We start from the raw sequence: 21549 nt of genomic DNA, 5'->3' as shown, positions 1-21549 counted from the left end.
TACCCCTCCTCTGAAGAGGTGTGTGTGGGTTTTGTGGGATATTAACCCATGAGCACGTGCAGAAGCGCATGGGGGATGGGGTGTGGGTAGCCAGCCTCTTGGGAACCCTGAATATTGGGACAGGGAGGGGCCAGGAACCACAGGGCTGGATCCTGAGGCTGGTGATCCAGAGGCCAAGGGAAAGGGAAGATTTGGGTTGTGAGCAGGAGCCGGAAATGAACCCAGACCTCAGGCTTTCCAATGCCACTGGCCTTTTCTTTTCCCAGCTGTGCAGGAAATTCCCCTGCCCCCCAATTTCACCCTTTGGGATGGGGCAAAGTGAAGAAGCCAACCTCAATCTCCTTTGCCTCCTAACCCCTCTTAGAAGATCTATTTGGGAGCTGGGAATTTGGGAATTGGGTTTCTAAGCTTAAACTGGGCCTGAACACCCCCCTCTCCTCATGGGTACCCTAATCCCACTATGGAAGTTGGGTGAGACAGAATTCTCACCTAGTAGGGGGTTGGGGCAGAGTGTCCTCAGAAGCACTTGTGTGGATTGGAGGAGGACGCAGGCCCCTGGGTGTTCTGCCCAGAATCTCCCACACCCTTTGGTGAGTCATCTTAACTGGTCCCAGCCCAAGGGGTCTGTGCCCACGCTTCTGGCCAGGTGGGGAAGCCGGCTCTTAAGGGTGGGAGGAGAGCTGAGAACCAGCTGTCAGGCCCAGAGACCTGGGACTCCCATTTCCAGCAGCAGCTTGGAATGAACCAGAATCATTGTGATACCGGGGGCTCCCTTGTTTTCAGTCTGCCAACAGTGAAATCCCTTTAAGCGTTTGGGATGAAAGATGGGGAGCCGGCCAGGACTTGGATGACTGAGGCTAGCGAGTGGGATTATTATTTCATGGGCGCCTGGTTAGCTCGCATCACCCCTGGCCAGAATTCCCAAAGAAGCTTTTACACAGCAGTAAGTGCTTTACCATCACTCCTCCCCTGGAACCAGGCACCAAGCCTCTGGCCTGTGAGATGGGTTATCTCCTCCCGCCTTCCCTCCCTGCCTGCCTGGAGCAGTAAATCCCACCTTTGAGGAGAGGAGGGCAGGGCAGTTACGTTTGGGAGGGTTTAACCAGTCAAACTGAAGGGTTCAAACCTACCTTTCATTCTTCAGATTGCAATCCTCATTTATCTGCTCTGGGTTAGCACCCCAGGAACTTTTAACCATTCTTTCTCTTTCCATTGTCCTTTGTGGAGGTGGCCTTCATAGCCCAATGCCTGGTTGTCTTTGAATGGAAGTCCCATCCTTACCTTTGTCCTAGACTAGAGAAGGTGAAGCTGTTCCCAGAGATGACCCAAGAGCCAGACTGCCAGCGTTCAAATCTGTTGTCTCCCAGACGAGCTGTGCAAACTTGGACAGGTCACTTGAGCTCTCTGTGTTCTGAGAGGATAAACTGAGGCCTCTGAGGGGACTAACAGATAGAGGTGAAAGTGACTGGGGCATCCGATCTAGGGTATGCGGAGGAGATGCCTTTCCTAGCCCTGGCTAATAAGGCGAGGCTTCTGTAGGGAGAGATAATCTGTCCTCCACCCTCCTCTTGATAAAGTCCCTCCCTGCGTTCCCACATACCCCCTAATCTGATGAGAGCTCTCTGGGACTGTTCCTTGAGGCTTGCTACTTTTAAACACCAGGTACAACTGCAAAGAGTGTGATGAAGTCAGGGAGAGACCTGATTTGTGATAAGCGCTCAGCGCCCGGGGCTCAGGCCTGGGCTGGGTGCCAAGGCTGGCTACTCTTCCCAGTCCTGGGCTTTGAGACTCAGCCTCTGAAAGTGGTGTTTCCGTGGCCACGGTCAGCTGAGCCGAGCTGGCCTGGATGCTGCCCTTCGGCCGCCTTTCGGTGAGCCAATGGTCCATGCTCCCCTCTCTCTCCTTCATCTGTCCTCTTCTGCCAGGGACTTGGGTGCCCTGGAGAAGGGCGTGTGTGTGTACACATTTACACAAGAACTCAAATCCAGGATGTCAGTGTTGGAGGGGCCTTAGTGGCCCTTGGCTGACCCCTTCCCAGGGAATGAGGAAGGCTGAGACATGGAGAGGGAAGTGAACTGCTCAGTTTGAGAGGAAGAGACAGGCGAGGGTTCAAGATCTGAATTGAGTCCTAGCTCCACTCATTTATTGGGTGACCGCGGGCTAGTCATTTCCCTTCCCTGAGCCAAATTTCTTCAAAGAGCTCAATTGGAATGTCTGAGTGTTTCTCCCAAGCACAGATGATTCTGGGTATTCCCCACTCAGTGCGCAGCAGAGCAGAACCCATGCTTTGGAGTCAGACCATCCTTGTTAGAATCCCTAACCTGCCACTTTGCAGCTAAAGGACTCAAACACATTCCTTCCTCTGGAAGATGGAGATAATATGCCAACCTCATAGTGTTGTGAGGATTAAATGAGTGCTAACTGAACGACTCCTGGCCCAGAGTAGGAGCTTGAGCAGACTGTGATGAATTGCATGTGTATCTGGACATGTATAGAATGGGGGGCATTCACATGTGTGGGCAAGTATGGACCCAGTGGACCTCAGCGTTTGCCCCCCTGAGTGTCTTCATGGAACTTTGGGCCTCTTATTTCCTTCTAAGGACTATTATATGAAATTCTGAAATATAAGCACCCCCTGCCTGCAACTCTCCCCATCTTTGGGACCATCCCTGGAGCAAAGGTGATGTCCCTTTTCTATGTCCCAAAGGGTTTTCTTTTCTTTTGTTTTTTTTTAAGATTTATTTATTTTAATACAAGAACTGGGGTACAGGCCAGAAGCATAGGAGGGGTGAGAAGATTCACCAGAGACAGAGCGGGGAGCATAACAGGCAGACGGACCAAAGACACTGCTGAGGGGAGCAGTGGGTGAGACAGGAGAGGTCTGCTGCACCATGTGGGTAGCTCCCTGGCTAGCCAGGAATCGAACCTGCACTGCAGAAACTGCGGACAGCTTCACTGTGCTGCGCTCAACCCGCTGCGCCACCGGGGAGGCCCACCAAAGGGTTTTCATTCCTGCCTCTTAGTACATTAAGTCCCCCACTGGCCCTGCAGGGAGAGGGGTCCTTGGGGTCCTCCCGCGGCTGGGAGACTGTCTTGCTGCCTGGGTCTCTCTGCTGTCCCCCTTCTACTGCTCATTCACCCTCCATGCTTCCCTGTTACAGCACTTAGAAAATTCAGACACATCGTGGAAATTCAGGAGGGAGACCAAGAAGGGGAGAGACAGAGAGAATGAGAGTTGGGGGTTGGGGAAGGGGTGGGACAGAGGAACGATTTCTCCAAATCATCAGTTGCTTTAAAAGAAAGCCTATATTTAGCCAGGCTTTAAAGGCCTGTAAATATGTATTTTGCAACGCAGACAGCCATAGCCATGGGAGCTCCAGAGATATGCAGCGAGGTCAAAGAAGAAGAAAAAACATAACCGGAAAGATTGGGCAATATATTTTGTCATCAGCAGATTCAAAGAACTCTTTCTCTTGCCTGCTGCGGCTGCTAATAATACACATCCCTGTGTTTTGATGCTGGCTTCTATTTTCCTTCTGCTTTTGGGGCCTATGCTGTGGGTGCCCGAGCAGGAGACAGGCTCTCAGAGACTCCAGCCTTGGTTTCACCTGCCCTGGGCCAAGGGGAAGAGCATCGTGCCCCTGCCAGCTCCCCTACCGAGTGGCTTGGCCATGCGGCTGCTTCTCCTGGCACAGGCACAGCTTCCAAAATGCCAGCGCTCTGGTCTCCCACATTTAACCCCTTAAGGTGGCCTTGGGGGTAGGGGTGGGGTAACAGATGCTTCATATATATGTGGGTTTTAATTTTTACTTTGAAAAGTTTCTTTAAAAACAAAAATCCAGAGAAGCACATAACCAACAACATGTACAAATAGCTAACTTTTTTTGCCTTGGCTTCTTTCATATAAAAGAAACAGAACATGAGAGTTTGAGTTGAAGCCCCTTCTCTTCTCCCCAGTCCTGCCGCCCACCCAATCCACTGTCACAAATCTGGAATGCACCCCCCTCTATAGCACAAACATTTCACACATTATTTTTCGTATTATGTAAAATATACATAATATAACCTTTACTATTTTAACTTTTTGAACAGATCATTGGTCTTAAATATATTCACATCGGTATTCAACCCTCAGCATCAAACCTCTGCTCCCATTCAGTAGTGACCCCCCCAAGTCTCCGCCCCCACCTGCCCCTGGCAGCAAGCCCTCTACTTCCTGTCTCTGAAATGGACCACCCCACTGTAGCTCAGATGACATGGACTCACACAGTATCTGTCCTTTAGTGACTGGCTTGTCTTAGTGTGGTGCCTTCAGGCTTCATTCACGTTGGAGCAGGTGTCAAATTTTCTTCCCTGTTAAGTCTAGATATAATTTCCTATTTCCCCTGCGCATCGAAGTGTGCACATAAAGCGGCAGAGTCATGCCTTCTGTGTTATTAAATTCATATAAGGACACCATGCCGTGTGGATCATCTCATCTTTTTCTCACTTGGCATGTTTTTCACTCTGGAACCATGTTGATGCATATGGCTTTGGTTCATTCATTCTAACTTCTGTTTACTATTTCATGGTGTGAAGAAGTCACAATTTATTTATCAGTTCCTCTCCTGACAGGCATTTGGGTTGTGTCTGTGGTTTGTTATTCTAACCAGGGCTGCAGTGAATGCCCTTGCTCTTATCTGAAACTGTCTTGATGGTGTGCCCCCAGAAGCTGAAAACTGGGTTGTCCCATAGGACTGGACCCCTTGGTGGTCTCTCCAGCAGCCTTTGCACAAGACCTCCCCTTCTACCAAAGCCTTACCAACATCTAATCTTGTTAGACTTTTTATTTTTGCCAGTCTTATGGGTGTGAAGTGGGATTCATTTGCATCTGCATCCCCTGCCTGTGAGGTCTTGCATCTTCTCATGCTCACTGGCCATCTGGGTTTCCTCCAGAACACTCACTTCTTTGCTATTCTGTTGCAGAATATTCTTTGCTGCCAGTTGCAGCTTTTGCTACAAGTGACAGTAGTTCCACTAGAAGGATTTAAACCAAAAAGGGAAGTTTATTATTTTATACCAGAAGTCCAAAGTGTTGGCTAATTCAGAGGCTCAACTGTGATATTGGGGACAAGGTTTGTTCCACCTTTCTACGCAACCTTCCTCATTGTGTTGGCTGGACTCCTCTCGAGCTACAAGATGGCTGTCTCAGCTCCAGATGTCCCAGCAGGCAACCAAATCCAGACGCAGAAGAAAGTGGATGCTTTCTTAGTGTCTCTTTCCTAGAGTTCTCCCTTTTTGGTGGACAGAAATGCATACATATACATCTCCTAACCCAATCATTGACCAGAGGAACTGAATTACCAGTGGATATTTAGACCAATTAGCATTCACCTGATGGGGTTGGAGGAAGGCCCAGACTCTCCCAAAGCCCAGACCTCTGATACCTGGTCGGATCCAGGTTCTAGTAGCACTGCAGAAGGGAAAGAATGCCATTTGGGGGTCTCCCTGGTGGCGCAGGCGGTTGAACGCAGTGCTGTGAAGCTGTCCGCAGCCTCTGCAGTGCCGGTTCGATCCCTGCCGACCTTGGAGCAACCCACATGGTGAGCAGACCGCTCCTGTCTAGCCTGCTACTCCCCTCAGCAGTGTATTTCATCAGTCTGCCTGTTCTGTTCCCCCGCTCTGTTTCTGGTGAATCCTCTCACCCTTCTGAGCATCTGGCCTGTACCCCGCCTCTTGTATAAATAAAATAAATCTAAAAAAAAAAAAAAAAAGAATGCCATTTGAGGTGGCATTAGAGGTCTTAAAAGGTCTGTGTTTCCATTTTTGATTTGGAGGTCTTTACAGCTCCTGGATAGGCATTGCCTTTTTATATTATATATTACCCTTTTATTTTATATATTACCTTTCATCTGTTTTATGTGCTGCCAACATCATCAGCCAGTCTTCACTTGTCCTTCATCTTCTGTGAGTCGTGTTTCTTGTCTAAGAAATGTTTTCCTATGTTGAGATCTTCTACATTTTCTTCTAATTATTTTAAGTTTTTTTTTTTCAAAGATTTATTTTATTTATTTATGCACTCAAGAGCTGGGGTATAGGCCAGAGGTGTGGGAGGTGAGAGGATTACCAGAACAGGTGGATCTACTGAAATGTATTGCTGAGGGGAACAGCGGGCGAGACAGGAGAGGTCTGCTGCACCAGGTGGGTCAACTCCTGGCATGGGATCAAACTCAGGCAGTAGCTGTGATAGTGCTGAGACTTAACCCCAGGGCCACCAGGGAGGCCCCTATTTTAAACTTTTGCTTTTTCTCTTTTAGCTCTTTAATCTATTTGGAATTAATATTTATGGATAGTACAGATATTTTTTTATATGAAAAGCCAATTGTCACAACACTTTTTATTGAATATTCTGTTCTGTCTCACCAAATTGCAATGCCACTGCCCTCATAAATCACATTCCCACATTAGCTTGGATCTGTTTCTGGGCACTCTGTTCTATTGATCTTTTTGTCTAGCCTGCACCAATACCACATTATTTTAATTACTATCACTTTCAAGTAAGTCTTGGTATCTGGAAAGGGCTTGTTCTTTTTCAGAATTGTCTAGTTGCTTCTTGGTCCTTTGCTCTTATACAAGAATTTTACCGGTCTGCTTACATCTCTGAAAAATCTTATTGGGATATTTATTGGACTTGCACCGAATCACCGAATATGAAGAAGACTGTCTACATCTTTCCATTTATTCCTATGTAGCCTATAGTTTTAATAGGTTTAGAGCCTATAGTTTTTCTTTATAAATATCTTTTGTAAGTTTTGTTCTGTGTTCTATACAATTTTAATTTTAGTTTGAATGTTTTTTTTAAAAGATGGTTTTTCTAGAAACTAAAAAGATAGTTCCCAATAAATTATTGCTGCATGGAAACACTGTTGAATTTTGTGTTTTATTTGTATTGGATGTTGTTTCTGCCCAGCAACCTTGCTGCTCTCTCTTAATAATCCAAATAACATGCCAGTAGAATTCGCTTTTCTATATAAATAATCAAGTCATCCGCAAAAATTGTCAGAGATTTTGTTTCTTTTATTTTCCTAAACCGTCTATCACTAAGTGGTGGCTACTAAATCTGACTGCTCGCAGCATTCAGGTTGTGCCCAGTGGGCTGGCCCTGGGCAGCTACTGCTTGCACTGTCAGTTATAAATAAATAAAAGACCCCTTACTTTCTACAGTCTTTGCCCCTTACAAAGCACTTTCGCTTCCATTATCTCATTGATCCTATTGCCCCACTTCAAGGAGAGTCTCAGTGGAGAGGGCTCTGGATCGAGCTGTGCAGACTGCGCTGTGGGACAGAGGCGCGCCCCACCCCCTGCTCTTTCTCCTGTAAGTAAAAAGTTTGGCCAGGAATGGTCTCTGGCTTTCACAGACTCGTAATTGATGGTTTTAAGCGGTCACGAGGCAATAAGAACCCCCTTTAAAGCTTCAAGTTCAAAGATAAAAAGGGTGGGGGAAGGACTCTGGGTACTTAGGTACCCAGGCTCGTGCCCCTGAGTGCTGTGGGGGTGGGGGAGAACGTGGACATGTCCTTGGAAGCCACAGGGCTGACAAAGATGATGGGCAAGGTGGAGAAGCGGGCACAGTGCCCAGCCCTCTGCTTCCCAGCGGATTCTCCTCGTTTGGAAGAACATCCCCGGGACCCGGAAGAGGAGGACGAGGCCGGGCTCCAGGCCCCGGGTTCCCTCCTCTGTCGCCCCCTCCAGCTGCAGCGCGCCCAGCACGCACTTGTGACGCGCATCCCTAGCCCCGGGCGGCGCGCTCAGCTGCTTCCGCCCCCCGCCCGCCCCGCAGCTCCGCCCCAATATCGCGCAGGCGCAGCTCTGGACCGGAGCCAGCAAATGCGCCCTCTCGTGGCGGACTGACGGATCGCACCCTTTGTTATGGGGGTGGGGGCAGCCAAGGATGTAAGGTAGAAAGATGCGAGGGGAGGAGTCTGGAAGGCAGATACGACGCTCAGATCACTATGACGAAAATCCCTTTCCTTTGTCCCCATGACAACACACAGATGCAGATGAAAATACGGCCCTCAAAGATCAAGAGACTTCGGGAGATAGGGTTATAGGGACTGAAATGGAATAAGATAGTTGGGAAGATGATGCATTCATTCAACCAATCATTCATTCATTCTGCAAACCTTCACTGAGATGGGGAGAGACTGGGACAAAGGACTAGAGGGATTAAACTGGGACAATGAATGCCGGCAGAGATCAACCGAAAGCAGAAAACTGAGGAGACTGCCGGTGGCAAAGCAGCAGGAACACAGCCGGCCCGCTGAGGGCAGGGCTGGGGTTGCCCAAATAAGCAAGGGCTGCGAGCCCGGCTGGGCTTGCGGAGACTGACACCGCACGGTGCAGAGACCTGACCCTCCAGTTCTCCAGGAGCCTGCTTTAACTGGAGAGGAGCAAATTGGGAGGTCGAGATGCATCCGACAGCTTGAGCACCAGGAGGGACATTGGAGCAGTCAAATATGTTCAAAAGTTCATAATTATGCCTCTACTAAAAAAAAAAAAATCTTTTTGGTCCGTGTTTGGAGGTTGCTAGGGAATCTACCCATTATTTCAAAATCGGTAAATGCAGAAACAGAGCCAAGGTTTTAGCCTGTGTTTTCTATACGAGCTGTGCCACTCAGTAACAACATGGTTAGAGAGGGGCAGTGTCTCTGTCCAGAATCATTCCAACTAATGGAGGAAGGAGTGATCAGATTTGAAAACCATCATTAAAAAAAAAAAGTTGATGGATGAGGCACCAAGCTCAGTGGCTCAATGGCCACTGTGCCTTGAGCTGGGAGAAGCAGCACCACCAAGTGGTCTTTTTAAAAAAATCGCCCTACACCTGATACAGAACTCCAACTACAGTTCACAGGAAATAACAATGTACAGGAAATACGATTTACAGGAAGTACAGTGGCCAGAGGAACGTGTTAAGGAACAAAAGAACATCAGCGAAATACAGTCAGCAAAATACAGACTTTGGAAAACTACATAATGAACGACCTGTTCCCTCAAGGAAAGAAAAAAAAACAGGGAAGGAGAGATGGGGAAGGGTTTGAGAGCGTGGAGGGGGTGCCTATAGAGTTACAGAACTTTGAAAGAGACCGAGCAGTCAGTTGCAATGTGTGCACCTTATCTGGATGTCGAGTCAAGTAAATGCATCATAAAAGAGCCAAACAGACATGTATGAAAAATTGGATATCTGAACTCTATAGATCAGATATTTAGGAATTATTTTTAACTTGAAGGAATAGTAATGTGATGGGGTGTAACAACTATGGTTATGGTAAGTAAAAAAGGTCATTGTCTTTCAAAGATACTGAAATATTGACAGTTTAAATTAAATGGGGGGAGGGGGAGAGGGAACGGTACAGATGAAAGTGTTAGGGGGAAAAGGATGTCCTAAAGCTAATCCCATACAGGCTTTGTGGACTCCACCCCCACCCCAGGCCAAAGCCAAAGACACTGGGAACTCCAAATCCCATCCCCACCAAAGGGAAGGTGGCTGGGACCTGAGGGTGGGGTTAAGCAGCCAGGTTGGTATAAAGCCAGACACGTGGGCTTTGGGGGTTCCCCATTTTGGCTCTCCGCCAGCTCGCAGCCTCTGGCCAACTCTGAGAGTGCTTTTTGGGTTTCCAGGTCGGCGGATCAGGTAGGACGCATTAAAGACTTTATTTCCCTATTTTCTCCCTGAGTTGTACATTTTCCTTATTTCCCTTTCCCTTGTAAATAAACCTTTTATTAACCTTTTGTGTGTGCCTGTAGTGGAGTCTTAATAAGTCCCTTGTAAGCGCGGGTGAGGACCCACAGCCAGGAACCCGTTCAATATCGGGGCTGCCCTATACCAAAAGGAGGTTGGTGGTAAATTGATAGTCCCTGAAGCTGGTGATAGGTATCTGAGGGCTCATTAAATTATTCTGTATGTTTTTGTTTGATAAAAAATTCTTTCCCGGGCTCCCCGGTGGCACAGATGGTTGAGCACAGCGCTGTGAAGCTGTCCGCAGCCTCCGCAGTGCGGGTTGGATCCCGGCCGGCCAGGGAGATACCCACATGGCACAGCAGACCTCTCCCGTCTCACCCGCTGCTCCCCTCAGCAGTGTATTTCAGTAGATCTGCCTGTAATGTTCCCTGCTCTGTCTCTGGTGAATCCTCTTACTCTCCCACACATCTGGCCTGTACCCCGGTTCTTGTATGAGTGAATAAATAAATCTTTAAAGAAAAAATTTTTTTTCCAAAATAAGAAGTGTAAAGACCCTATGACTCCCGTCTGTCCTTCCCTTCCTCTCCCTACCCTAGCCAAGCAGTCCAGGGAACAGAAAGTGTGGAGTGTTCCAGCAGCGGCTCACAATCCAGACAGCTGTGAGGTGGGAGGTCCCTGGAAGACCAGAGACTTTCAGGGGGCTTCCAGCTAGGCCCTGGCGAGGTCCCTGTCTCCGGCAGTTTCGGGAAGGGGAAAAGGATAGGTAGGAAAGCTGGCTTCTGGGGAACTGATGGCATTGGGTTTGGGTACTGCCTCCTTAAGACAGCTAAGGGTATGAGAGGGTGGCTCCAAAAATAGCAGGGGAGGCAGCAGGGGGAGGAAGGGAGTCACATGGAACCATGGAGGGGCTGAGGCCTGGGCAGCTGGCCAGGCCCTGGCACCTCGGCCTGCTCCCCCAGAGTCCTCTGCCTCCAGAACCTTCCTTCCTCTGGCTTCCATCTCTGAGAAGGCATCAAGGTGACTCTGGGACAAACTGCCCTGCCTGAATGGATGCTGACTCTGAAATTTGGTGGCTCTCCAGGGACAGGTAGGATGGTCAGGTGGGTAGAGAAAGACAGGGACAAGGACTGAGTAACCTGGTCACTGTTTACCCCAATCTGCAAGCTGACACTTTTGGGCCCTGGCTGACTCATTACAGGTCTCAGACGTCCTTGCCTGGGGCATTGGATTATAGGGGTGGGGAACACTGGGAACAAGACCCTTTATCTCAAGGGACAGGAAGCATGTCACAGGCACTCAGAATTTTGGAACCTTGGCACTCACAGCCCTCCGCCTCCTTCTCAGGGACCCCGGGGAGAGTCTGCTTCATCTCTGTGGGTGGAAAGCCCCAATCTCTTCACCTCAATAAAGAGCCTAGGCAGGTGCAGGAAGGAGGCAGAAGCAAGGTCCCACCTATGATCCCATCCATGGCATCACTGATTGAGTCAGAGTGGGGCTAAGCTCATCCACAGTATGGCCTTGAGGAAGTTCTGCCCCCCCACGGGTCTCAGTTTTCTCATCTGTGAAAGGCGACAGGGGTTATGCTTGCCTCGTGGGGCTGCTTGGAGTGGAATGCCTTCCCACATGTAAATCTGCATGAAGACTCTGGCCTGGTAGCCACCATGCCAACTCCACACAGCCAGGGTCTGCTCATGTCTGCACCCCAGGCACCTAGCAGGTGCTTCCTAATGTGTGCTGAATCCTCCAGAATAACACCAAGAGGCAAATACTGTGGTTTCTGGCTTGTAGACATGGAAACGGGGCCTAGATGGTGTGGTTGACTCTTTGAAGGCTGCCCCACAGTGCCAGACGGAAGTTACCTCGTTCATGTCCTGGCCCTGCAGGCCTGGGCCACGTCCTCCACTTTGCCGTCTATCGGATTGGTCCCGTCCGGACTCTCTCTTGTCCCAGATCTGGAGTATATGCTGGGGTGCTTTGTCTGGGGACCAGGTCTTCGTGAATAGTACCCTCGTGTGCTGTTAGGAAAGCCGTCACCCTAACCCCTTACACCTAGCAGTTGCCGGGTGCCCTGGCAGGCTGAGGGACACAAAGGCGAGATCCTTCTGCTTCCAGTGATGCTGGGAGGTGGGGCTGTCCTCAGGGGTGAAGGGGCTCCCAGCTTGGGCTAAGCAAAGAAGGGAGCACAGAAAGACTTCAGAGAGAGGAGCAGGGCTGTGCTGGCTCCGGAAGGTAGGTGAGACTTGCTGGTGGATGAGGGTGGAAGAGGTAGCAGGGGTTGGCTTATGCAAAGGTGTTGTGAGAGCTTATCAGGTTGGGGCCAGCTGGGGGCTGGGCAAAAGCCTGGGTATTGGGTGGGGGGGAGGGGATTTTAGACAGGATGGCCAGGTGAAAAAAGGATCTACGGGGGCGGAGCTGGGGGGGGGTGCGGTTCCCCTGTGGCGCAGCGGTTGAGCAGCTGAGTTGCGAAGCTGCCCGCAGCCTCTGCAGCACCAGTTTGATCCCCGGCTGCTCCCCAGCCACCAGAGGAGGGTCCCACATGGCGCGCAGACCTCTCCTGCCGCCCGCTGCTCCCCTCAGCAGTGTACTTCGTCGGTCTGCCTGTTCTGCTCCCAGCTCTGGCTCTGGTGAATTCTCTCACCCTCCCGTGCTTCTGACTGTACCCAGTGCTTATAAATAAATAAATAAATAAAAATCTTAAAAAAAAAAAAAGGATTTACTGGGGAGCCGGGTTGTGGTACATGGCTGGATTGTTGGTGGGAGGTCTGCACCCAAGGGGAACAATAACTATAGAAAGATGACCCACAATATAAGAAAATAAAAAAAAAGAAAAGAAGGGCCTGAAATCAGCAGCTGGGGCATTCAGGGCAGTGGAGCCCTTCGGGCTTGAAGGGGCACTGAGATGGTCAGGTTAGCGCTTAGAAACCTGCCCTCTCCAGCTGGAGGGCGAGGGGAGGGCCCTGTGGTGTGAGGAGGCAGTCCACCCTCTGTTCAGTGGCTGCTCCAGTGGCAACGGGGAGGGCCCCAGGGCTGAAACCAGGGCCCAGCTCCGCCAGGGCCACCCCCCTGTGCCTCCCTCCCTCCTCCCCCCCTGCTCCTGTCTCTGTCACTCACTGGCCAGGCCAGGCTGGGGCAGCCATGGCAGCAGCGCTATCCTGGATTCTTCTCCTTGTGGGCAAGTCGGGGCCTTCTTCAGGGGAGAGGCCAGGACAGGCTGAGATCTAGGCATGATAAGTGGAAGTAGGGAAGGTTCTATTTCATTGGTGGGGGTTGAGGCAAGGGCCAAAAAGACTTTGGGGAGTTAATGTCAAGGCTGGCACAGGATCCAGGAGCTGGGGTTGGGGGCTGGGCGCTGGACTGTGGGGGCTGAGAATGCTGAGGGTCCGGGTGTCCTGGGCCCCAGGTGAGCCTGACCGCATAGGCCTAGAGGGTCGTGGGCCCTTTAACAGGCTGACTGGGCGGGAGGTGGAGGTTTTCTAGGCCCTGGCTAAATTTGGCTCTAGGAGAGAAGGCAGGGCCGCTGGGCCCAGGATTCCTTTTGCTCGGCTCTATTGGCCTCTAGTGTGGCGGGGGATCCCCTTGTATATTAGGGAAGGAGGGAGTGGGATCTCAGAATGGCTACCCCCCTGCTCCAAAGGTCTTTGGGTTCTTCGCAGCACCCATCACCCTGGCTTCCTCTAAGGAACCACCAAATTCTTAAAGTTTCTTTCTCAGGTGTCCGTTGGACACACACACCAATCCTGGCCGACATCAGTCTCTGCCCACTGTGACTCCCAACAGGAGCTAAAATAAGGAGAAATGAGGAGGGGGCTCCCTGAATCCAAACAAACCAGTCTCAGGGTTTGAACTGTGTGGCATAGCTGGGGAGGGAGAGTTGCTCTTTTCCTGGGCACTTGCAAAGGAATCCCTTCCACTCACATATTTCTCAGTCCCTTAGGAGCACCAGGGTTAGGGGCCGAGATGTGGGGCAGCTTCTCTCTGTCCAGGACTGAGCCTAGTCCATGTGTTTGGGGTTCCTGGCTTCCCCACAGGTCTTCTGGCAGGGCTGGGGGGCACTGCGGCCCTGCAGCAGCAGACCACCCTGCACCCGCTGGTGGGACGTGTCTTTGTGCACACCTTGGACCAGGAAACCTTCCCTCACCTTCCTGAGCACGCAGGTGAGGGGGCCCGTGACACTGGTGTGGACTGGGGGTGCCTTGCCAGGGTTGTTGAAACTTTGACTATGTCTCTTATCGCCTGTCCTTATTCCACCAGCTGTCCCACACACCGTCCCCATCACCTACCATGCGCACCTCCAGGGACACCCAGACCTGCCCCGGTGGCTCCGCTACACCCAGCGCAGCCCCCTCCATCCTGGCTTCCTCTATGGCACTGCCACCCCGAAGATAGAGGGCGCCAGGTCATTGAGGTACCATCAGGGACCCCGGTGGGCTGTGTTGCCTGCTGGGATCGGTGTTCCAACATGTTCATTTATGTAATTTACATCCAGGCCCCAGCCTCGGTTTCTTGTGTTCTGGTTGGGCCACTCAGCCCCCTTCCCACCCCCACCAGGTCACAGCCTATAATCGGGACAGCTTCGACACCACGCGGCAGAGGCTGGTACTGTTGATTGAAAACCCAGAAGGTACCTCCAGTCCCACCATAAGCCCTTCCCACTATCTTTTTTTTTTTTTTTTTTTTTTTAAATATTAAATTTTATTTTATATTCCCCCATACAATTGCAAACGCCCAATTCTGACCCCAATCCTTTCCCCCCCGCCCCCCAAAAAGTGTCTCTGGTTCATAGTTTTTTGTTGATTTTGATTTTCACTTTCTTATATTCATTTCCTGGTCCCTTATTTAAGTTTTCTAGATTCCTGCTATGAGTGAGACCATCCGGTATTTTTCTTTTCTTTTTGGCTTATTTCACTGAGCATGATCCCTTCCAGTGCCATCCATGTTGCTGCAAATTGCATGTGTTTATCTTTTTTGAATGCTGAGTAATATTCCATGGTATATATGTACCACATCTTCTTGATCCAGTCATCTATTTTTGGGCATTTGGGCTGTTTCCAAAGCTTAGCTATTGTAAACAGTGCTGCTATAAACATAGGAGTGCAGGTGCTCTTTGGAGTTGATGTTTCTGTGTCCTTTGGGTAAATACCTAGGAGTGGAATTGCTGGATCATATGGAAGCTCTATGTTTAGTAGGTCCAGAAATCTCCACACAGCTCTCCATAGTGGTTGGACCAGTTTGCACTCCACCAACAGTGCACAAGAGTTCCTTTTTCTCCACATCCTCGCCACATTTGTTGTTGCTAGTTTTTTTTAATATGTGCCATTCTCACTGGTGTGAGATGGTATCTCATGGTAGTTTTGATTTGCATTTCCCTGATTACAAGTGATGTTGAACATTTTTTCATATATGCTGTTGGCCATTGTGCATTTCCTCTTCAGAGAAGTTTCTTTTTAGCTCTTCTGCCCATTTTTTGACTGGATTATTTTCTTTGTTGTTGCTGAGTCTCATCAGCTCTTTGCAGATTTTTGTGATCAGTCCTTTATCATTAGTGTTGGGTGCAAAAATGTTCTCCCAGTTGGTGGGGTTTCTCTTTGTTTTTGTTATTGTCTCTTTTGCTGTGCAGAAAGCTCTTTAATTTGATGTAGTCCCAGCTGTTTATCTTTCTCTTCACTATCACTGCTTTGGGTGATGTGTCTGTAAAGATGTCTTTGATGTGCAAATCCCGTAGTGTTTCGCCTATATTTCCTTCTATGTATTTTATGGTTTCAGGTCTTATGTCTAGTTCTTTAATCCATTTTGAGTTGATTTTTGTGTATGGTGTGAGGTAGTGGTCAAGCTTCATTCTTTTGCATGTAGCGACCCAGTTTTCCCAGCACCATTTATTGAACAAACTTTCTTTGCTCCAATGCATAGTCTTTGCTCCTTTGTCAAAGATTAGTTGACCATAAATCTGTGGGTTTATTTCTGGATTTTCTATTCGATTCCATTGGTCTGTATGTCTGTTCTTGTTCCAATACCATGCAGTTTTGATGATTATGGCTTTGTAGTATAGTTTGAAGTCTGGGAGTGTGATGCCTCCATTTCCTTCTTTTTTTTTCAGTAGAGCTTTGGCTATTCGGGGTTTTTGGTGATTCCATATGAATTTCATCAATAATTGTTCTATTTCTTTGAAGAATGCCATTGAGATTTTTGATTGGAATAGCATTGAATCTGTATATTGCTTTTGGTAGGATGGCCATTTTAATAATGTTTATTCTTCCAATCCATGAGCAGGGGATGTCTTTCCATTTCTTGTGTCTTCTTCTATTTCTTTTACACAGTGTTTATAGTTTTCTTTGTATAGGTCCTTTACCTCTTTTGTTAGATTTATTCCCAAATATTTGATTTTTTTTGTTTCGATAATAAAGGGGGTTTTTTTGATTTCTTCTTCTTCAGATTTATTGTTTGTGTATAGGAAGGCTACTGACTTTTGCGTGTTGATTTTGTATCCTGCCACTTTACTGAATTGATTGATGAGTTGAATTAGTTTTTCTGTGGAGATTTTGGGGTTCTCTATGTATATTATCATATCATCTGCAAATAGTGATAGTTTGACTTCTTCTTTTCCTATTTGGATTCCTTGGATGTCTTTCTCTTGTCTTATTGCTCTGGCTAGGACTTCCAGTATTATATTGAAAAGCAGTGGTGAGAGTGGACATCCTTGTCTTGTTCCAGATCTTAATGGAATTGCTTTCAGCTTTTCACCATTGAGAATGATACTGGCTGTTGGCTTCTCATAGATGGCCTTTATGATGTTGAGGTATGTTCCTTGTATCCCAAGAATTTCAAGGGCTTTTATCATGAATGGGTGTTGCACTTTGTCGAAAGCTTTCTCAGCATCTATTGATATTATCATATGGTTTTTATATTTCTTTTTGTTGATGTGTTGGATAACGTTGATTGATTTTCGGATGTTAAACCATCCTTGTGCCCCTGGAATGAATCCAACTTGGTCGTGGTGAATTATCTTATGGATACATTGTTGGATTCTGATAGCTAAAATTTTATTGAGGATTTTTGCATCAGTGTTTCATAGGGAGATTGGCCTATAGTTTTCCTTTTTTTGTGTTGTCCTTATTCGGTTTTGGTATTAGTGTAATATTGGCTTCATAGAACGTGTTTGGTATTGTCCCTTCCTTCTCAATTTTTTGGAAGAGTTTGTGAAGGATAGGCACTAATTCGTCTCTGAATGTTGGTAGAATTCATTTGTAAATCCATCAGGCCCTGGGCTTTTGTTTTGGGGAGGTTTTTAATTACCATTTCAATTTCGCTGCTTGTAATTGGTCTGTTTAGGTGTTCTATTTCTTCTTTATCTAGCTTTGGGTGATTGTAGAGTTGTAGGAATTTGTCCATCTCCTCTAGATTGTTGAACTTGTTTCCATATAACTGTTCATAGTAGTTACTGATTATTCTTTTGATTTCTGCTGTGTCCGTTGTGATTTCTCCTCTTTCATTTATGATTCTGTGTATTTGTGCTTTCTCCCTTTTTTCCTTTGTGAGCCTGGCTAGGGGTGTCTATTTTATTGATTTTCAAAGAACCAGCTCTTGGTTTCATTGATCTTTTGGATTGTTTTTTAGTTTCAATTTCATTTATTTCTGCTTTGGTTTTTATTATTTCTTTTCTTCTACTGGTTTTGGGTTTTTTTGTTGTTCTTTTTCTAGATCTTTGAGCTTCGAGATTAGGTTGTTTCTTTGAGTTCTTTCTTGTTTTTTGATGTGAGCTTCTATTGCTATATATTTTCCTCTTATTACTGCTTTTGCTGCATCCCATACATTTAGGATATTGGTGTCCTCCTTGTCATTCAATTCAAAGAATTTTTAATTTCTTCTTTGATCTCCTCGTTAGTCCAGTGGTCTTCCAGTAGTGTGGCTTTTAATCTCCATGAGGTAGGATAGTTCCTTGCCTTCTTTTTATGATTTATTTCTAGTTTGATGCCTTCGTGGTCAGAAAAGATGGTTGTATGATTTCAATCTTGGTGTATCTGTTGATGTTTGTCTTGTGCCCCAGTATGTGATCGATCCTGGAGAATGATCCATGTGCGCTTGAGAAAAATGTGTACTCCGTTTTTTTTGGGTTTAGTGTTCTATAGATGTCTGTTAAGCCCAAATGCTCTAGGTCCTTATTTAGAGCTTTAGTTTCTTTACTTATTTTTTGTCTTGTTGATCTATCCATTGTTGATAGTGGTGTGTTGAAGTCTCCCACTACATATGTGTTTTCTCTGATGTCTGTTTTCAGAGAGGACAACAGCTGTCTGATATATTTTGGTGCTCTTTCGTTTGGTGAATATATGTTAATGAGTGTTATTTCTTCTTGAAGTATTGTCCCCTTAATCATAATGTAGTGACCATTGGGGTCTCTTTTATTTTTTTGAGTTTGAAGTCTGTTTTATCTGATATAAGTATAGCTGTTCCTGCTTTCTTTTTTGGCCCATTTGCTTGTAGGATTGTTTTCCATCCTTTGACTTTGAGCCTATTTTATTCTTTTGTAGCTAAATGTGTTTCCTGGAGACAGCAAAAGGTTGGGTTTTGTTTCTTAATCCAGGCTGCAACTCTGTGTCTTTTTATTGAAGAGTTTAGTCCATACATTTAGAGTTAATATTGATATGTTAGCATCTGTATTTGCCATTATGTTGTCTTTCCTTTGATTTTATTTATTTATTCTTTTAATAACTTTTTTTTTTTTGGTCTTCTTTCGTTGTTATTCGTCCTCTGAGGTTCTGGCTTTAGGATTCCTTGTAGTTTTTTGGAGTGGGGGTTTAGTCGCAATGAAATTCCGGAGTTTCTCTTTGTCTGGGAAGGTCCATATTCTTTCTTCATGGAGGAAAGAGAGCTTTGCGGGATAGAGTATTCTTGGTTGGCATCTGTTTTCTTGGAGTCTGTTGACTATGTCCTCCACTCTCTCCTTGCCCGTAGTGTTTCTTCAGAGAAGTCTGATGTCAGCCTGATTGGTTTTCCTTTGAATGTTATCTGTTTCTTCCCTCTTGTCAGCTTCATTATTTTTTTCCTTGTCCTGGATTCTTGGGAGCTTTACTATTATGTGTCTTGCTGTGTTTTTCCTTTCGTCGTGGAAGTTTGGTGTTCTTCTTGCTTCTTGTATATCAATTTTCAGCTCCTTCTTCTCATTTGGGAAGTTCTCTTCAATTATATCCATGAATATTTCTCTGTTCCTACATCTTCTCCTCTCCTTCTGGAATTCCTATAACTCTTATATTTCCTTTCCTCATGGAGTCAGATAGTTCCCGAAGTCTTTCTTCATTCTTTTTCCTTCGTACTTCTCTTTCTTTTCTGTTTTGGTTCTTTTTATTTCTGTGTCTTCAAGATTACTTATTCGTTCTTCCATTTCATCTATTCTGCTTTCATTGCTTTTCCAGAGTTCTTTAGTTCCTCCATTAATTCTTTGATCTCCTGCATTTCTCTTACTTCCCTCTTTAGGGACTCAATTTCCTTCTTCTGATCTATCACTTTTTTAATCATGGCAATTTTTAAATTCTCTTTCTGGAGGCTCAGAAGTTCTTCCAAGTTGCTGTCGTTGCAATCTGGGGAGTGGTTTTCTTTTGTGGTGTGCTTCTTTCCTGAGGAGTTTTAGGTTGCGTGTGGTTCTTCTACTCCCTACTGTCTGTTTCTAATTTGTCGTATGCGTTGGGACACTGTGTTGCTCGGACTGACTGACATCTTGGGTGAACTTCTCCGCTCCCCTCTGGCTCTTCCAGGAGCCATCTCTGTCTTCTGGGGGAGCTTTCTGCTGGTTTAGGCAGTTTTTACTGAAGAAATGTCCCTGTTCTCAAATGGCGAAGCGGGATGCAGTCCCTGCGCCTCCGGTTTCAGGCACACTCTTCTGCGCACCGGTCTGCCCCGGACGTGGGTGCCTGCTCCCTCTGTGGGCTCAGACTGCTGGTCGGAAGGGGCTGGCGTGAATAACTTCCCGGCTGGCCACTGGGTCTCCAGAAACCTTCTGCCCTTTTCAAGCAGTCTTAAGAAATGTCCTGTTTATAGGGGTGTTTTAGTGACTTTTTTTTTCCCTGGTCGCTAGGTGGCGCCAAGATCTCTCCTATTGTCCTTGGGGGCTGTTTTTCGCTCCCCCACCCCGTGGGACAGAGAACAGAGCGGGAATGGTAGGGTACACCTCAACAGCTTTGGGGTGCTGTGTCTGCCTTGTGCCCCACCGTCGTGGAGAAACCACGCCCCGAATTTTCGTGCCCCGGGTCTCAGTTCAAAGCCCTCAGTTCCAGGACGCGGGCTGTAGCCCAGTTCAGTGGCGCGGGAATGGCGCTTTTGCAGCAGCTCCCGTGCCTGGGCGCCTGGTTCCTGCTCACTCAGGGAGGGACCTTCACCTCATGAGGACCTCCGCGCGTTTCTCCCCGCAAGCCTAGGTCGTCTCCCCGCAAGCCTAGGTCGCAGGCGCGGGGACTGGGCAGCCGCGGATTCCGGTCTGCACTTGCTTTTCAAGTGCCCCAAGCGCACCGCCGCCTCTCCGCGCGCAAGCTTACCGGCAGCCCGGGCTGTGTGCGCAATCTCCCGGGGTCTTTGTTCTTCTCTAATGGCGCCCGAGCCGTTCGCTCACCGTCGAGGCGGATCCTGCAGGGTTCGCCTCAGCTCCCGTTCACGGGGTGTGGTGCTGCAATAAGTTTCCTTTCCACTCACAGTCCCGCTTGCTGCGTCGTTTGTTCTGTTGGCCGTTTTGGTTTGTTGTTTCCTCCTCTCTGCCGGTCGGAGAGTGCCCCTTCCCACTATTCTTAGGGGGAATCTCCTCTAGAAGGAGGGTACTGTGAAAAGGAGAGACTTTAGAGAACAGTGGGGACAGGGCATCCTTGGGAAGACTCTGGAGGTGTATTCATTTGGTCGGCTCTGCACAATCTGTGGGATCTTGGTGAGCCATTGAGGCTGTGGGTCGCTAGGGAAGGACTCTGGGGTATTTAGGGAGGGAGAGAAGCGGGCCTGCAGGGAACACAGGGAGGTGCTTAGCAGGGGGCAGAGGGCTTGAGAAGGATTCCATGTAAGCCTGAGGTGCCCACCTGCACCCCTAGGCCCCCCTACTTCCCTTACCAGGCTGAGTTCCTGTGCGCAGCCATGATGTGGAGGAGGTGCTGCCCTCTGTTACCTTGCACCGCTTCTCACCCACCCCTGGGGAACTCTGGAAGCCAGGGGAGCTCCAGCTGCTCAATATCACCTCTGCCCTTGGACCGTGGGGGCCGTGTTCCCCTTCCCATTGAGGGGCGCAAGGAAGGGTAGGTGTGCAACCCAGGAGGTCTTCCTGAAGGAGGAGGAGGCAGCTTGCTTTTTGTCTGGGTGGTGGGGCAGAGAACACTGGTCTCCCTAGTTTCTCGGTGGGGCTGTACCCATCAGCATCCACTCTTAGCATGCACCTCCCAGTCTCACATCTCTGTCTCGTCCTCTGGCCACCTTCATCACCCTCTTGCACCTTGTGGGCCAAACCCTAGCTACCTTGAACTCTGCACTCCTGGTGCCCATGAGGACATAAAACATCCATCCATCCTGGACATTCTAGGAGGGATAGGCCCGAGATGACTGCTGTGCTCTGTGTACTCTCACTGTATCCCCCACAGATCTCAGGGGACCCTGGGACCCCCAATTCCAAGTGCCTGTCATTCCCCCACTTGCTGACAGTGACTTCTTTCTGGCCAGGTGTACATCAAGGTGGGGCTCGGCCTCACCTTCTCCACCTGCCTGAAGATGGTGGGCATCTCCCGATAGCCACGCACGCTGTGCCAGGGCCAGGCTCCACTTTCTTGTCCTGCTATGACACCTTGGCACCTCACTTCCGTATTGACTGGTGCAAT

General features: G+C 48.1%; 1 pseudogene; it reads left to right on the top strand.

Moving 5' to 3' along the window:
- Positions 1–12853: 12853 nt before the first annotated feature.
- On the top strand, positions 12854–21543 carry LOC119253866 (alpha-sarcoglycan-like; annotated as a pseudogene).
- Positions 21544–21549: the final 6 nt, after the last annotated feature.

Source organism: Talpa occidentalis, unplaced genomic scaffold (assembly GCF_014898055.3).
Source record: "Talpa occidentalis isolate TD23 unplaced genomic scaffold, MPIMG_talOcc4v2.1 talOcc4.216, whole genome shotgun sequence".
NCBI lineage: Eukaryota > Metazoa > Chordata > Mammalia > Eulipotyphla > Talpidae > Talpa > Talpa occidentalis.
The sequence above is the reverse complement of the archived record's forward strand: the minus strand, read 5'-3'. Positions and strand labels throughout refer to the sequence as shown.